Consider the following 3,026-nt stretch of genomic DNA (forward strand, 5'->3'; position numbering starts at 1 on the left):
TAAAAGCGTCTGCTAAATGAAATTGTAGAATTGTAGAATTGTAGATATGTTAATGAAAATGGATCCTATGGGTACTCATGAGTCTTTCCTAAACTTGAGATAGCATGTTTTGTTACTTACAATCAGTGTCCTCAGTCAAATTAAAGCTTTATTTTTGTCTATTAAAGACAAATTAAGGACAACCAGCCTATTAGAAGATCAGTAAATCATGAAAACATGTTTAGATACACATCAATACAGGGCTGTGGTTGAACTCAAAATGAGAACTGCACAAGTTTTATTCTGTGCACATCAGATAATTAGTAACATTACCTGTAAAACATGAAACCAAAGTATATCAGTATCTTGTTTATTAATTCTTCATGTTGTCTTTACATATACAGCATAAGCAGATTAAATTATTTAAATTTCACCATGGCTTTTGGTTTTGGTGTGCCACTTCAAGATTTTTCACTGGCCCCTTTAGACCATCCCTATGAAAAACTTCTGGGGTGCCACTGTCTACTTTAAATGTTAATTTCCCTGAATGCTTTTAGTACAGCTGAAAGTATGGGAGATTTAAGTTTCTACTAAATCTAGTATCCCACAGTGATTTAACTCCTAATATGATGAGTATCAAACCGTTAAAATAATACTGCTGTGGTCCCATGAAATACAGGGCACACAAGGTGTTGATATTTTAATCCTCATAATTGCTGTTTTCAAAGTAGAAAAGTGTTGCTTTGCATTTGGTTAAATTTTGTCTTTCCCTTGAACAGTGTCCTTTATCCGCCACAGAGTGACAGACGTTTCCAGCGTGTCTCCAGCTTTTGTAGTGGTAAGAGATGCGCCAAGGGCTGTCAGACAAACACACTTTTCACTGAACAGAAGTTGTTACTATTGAATCTAAATCAAATGAATTAAATGGCAAGATGCTTTTGGAGAAACGGGTGTAAACTGTTGGAATTAACACAGATTTCCCACATCTTATCAAATATCCACCAAACTGTCAAACATTTTATGTATTGATATATATTTAAACTGTTGTTATTTTTTTGCCTTGTGATTGCCAGAGGCAGGTGATCGTAATCTTGTTTGTTTATTTCACAGATGAATTTTGACCAAGAGGGAAACGTGACAACATTTGGTAAGTAGTTGGAAATAAATATTGTTCATCTTTGATTTACTTGCCTGATGTCTTTTATTTTAAGAGCATCATCATGGTTGTCATTGAGTCTGATGATTGGTTATTCTGTGGTATGACCACTCCCACTTGGGTTTAGGTATCATTTTCAGTGTGCCATTAGACTTTTTTAATCCTTGCCATGCAGGGTTGGAGATACAGTTTATTGTTGCCTACTATTTCTGTGCTACTTGTCGCTTGAAATCTGGTGTAACCATCCTCTAATGAGTAGTTACCTCCCTCGCTCTGCTGCATTTGTTGTTCTGCAACATGTTTTTCTCTTTTCTTTTGCTAAAAAAGATGCCTCTCATCTCTTTTTCTCTTATAGAGAAAAAGAAAACAGAGCTTTGTCAGGAGCTAAGTCTTCAGGCCAGAGACCTTCGCTTTCAGCACAGTACCAGCCTCATCCCAAGGAACAACTGCATTATCATACGATTGGAGGTATGCTCTGTTTATTTCATACAAGGACACTTAATGATCGATTAGACATTTCTTTTCTCAACCAAATAGAGATCAACTTTGATCTGGCTTTTGTTTAGGAAATATTTTGTGACCAAAAGCCAAACCACTGATAAAAAATAACAATTCTTTTTTCATGACATAGTTCTGCAGAAACTTAAATCAACTTCTCCTGCTGATGCAGACCTCATTACCACTCTGTTTTAAAGCAGAGGTGTTTTGTAAATCTCTTTGTAAATTAGACATGATGCCATCAAAAGGATGACACTGTGCAGTAAAATTAGGAAAACAGGAAGAATGTTTTTCATGGAGGCACAGTATCAAAGAATGGAAATTATTTCATTTACTCTTTAACATTAATGAAAACAAATTTAGGGATTTAGATTTAAAAAAAACAAAATATTAAAACTTTATTTGCAGACTTTAGGCACTTCGCATTGGTTTCTCTTTTCAGCTCCAATAAAAAGGCTTTGGACATTCTTTAGCCCGCGCCACATGTACCACGTGTCCTGACAACGGCCTACTGTAGCTGTAGAAAAAGAAGCAGTCGTCATCTGAGTTCCTCTCTTTACACGACACAACAAGCTCTGTGAAGTTTAAATCAGCTCTGCTCTCCACCGTTGTCACATTGAGGTAGTCACAATCTTGATCACACCTGGTGATGAGTGAGAGAACACAGTCAATTCAAGGCAGAAACAAATCTAAATCAATCTAAACTGTGTAGCTGTGCTGCATTTTGATAGGGATACCCATGGGAAAAGGAAGAAGTTTAAAGTTTTGCTCTATAATTTGTCAAGAAAAAGATCTGCTACCAGTAATGAGTTTTGAAATTACTAAAGTAAAGTGAAGTCAATTATATTTATAAAGCCTTTGATCAAAAATCACAATTTTCCTCAGAGGGCTTTACAGCATACGACATCCCTCTGTCCTTAGACCCTCACATCAATGAAGGAAAAAACAACTGAATTACAGTAGATTACAAAATGGTATATAGAAAAGAGAAAGAGGACAGAAAGAGAGGGGGAGAGATGCACAGTAACAACAATGGTAACAATAACATAACATACAACAATAGTAATAGACATAGAAATTGATAAATGGAATTTATAATAGCATGTAATGATACATGCAAATGTTGTAGATTGTGTAGTAGTGGAGGCATGAATAATAATAATTGCAGTTAGTAGTGTGACAAAACAGTAAGTGTCTGAGGAGGACTAACACAGTAACTGTAAAATGACATTGTGTTGGTCATTTAAAGGTTCTGTACATGACATTCAGAGCGTCAATATAGCAGCAAACAAGTATTTGTTATGTAAAGCTCCCATTCTTGAGATTTGGGATGAATTTCGTACCAAAAAAGCCCAACACAAACACAAATTCTGTTTCTGGAGTGAAACAGTAT

At 35.6% G+C, this 3,026-nt stretch overlaps 1 long non-coding RNA gene across 1 annotated transcript; it reads left to right on the forward strand.

Annotated features, from left to right (window-relative positions):
* Positions 1-578: 578 nt before the first annotated feature.
* Positions 579-1,602, forward strand: LOC121940540. Its single transcript, XR_006105647.1, has 3 exons — positions 579-817; positions 1,090-1,126; positions 1,491-1,602. It is a non-coding gene; the product is annotated as an uncharacterized LOC121940540 (long non-coding RNA).
* Positions 1,603-3,026: the final 1,424 nt, after the last annotated feature.

This window comes from Plectropomus leopardus, unplaced genomic scaffold (genome assembly GCF_008729295.1).
Source record: "Plectropomus leopardus isolate mb unplaced genomic scaffold, YSFRI_Pleo_2.0 unplaced_scaffold8960, whole genome shotgun sequence".
Classification (NCBI taxonomy): domain Eukaryota; kingdom Metazoa; phylum Chordata; class Actinopteri; order Perciformes; family Serranidae; genus Plectropomus; species Plectropomus leopardus.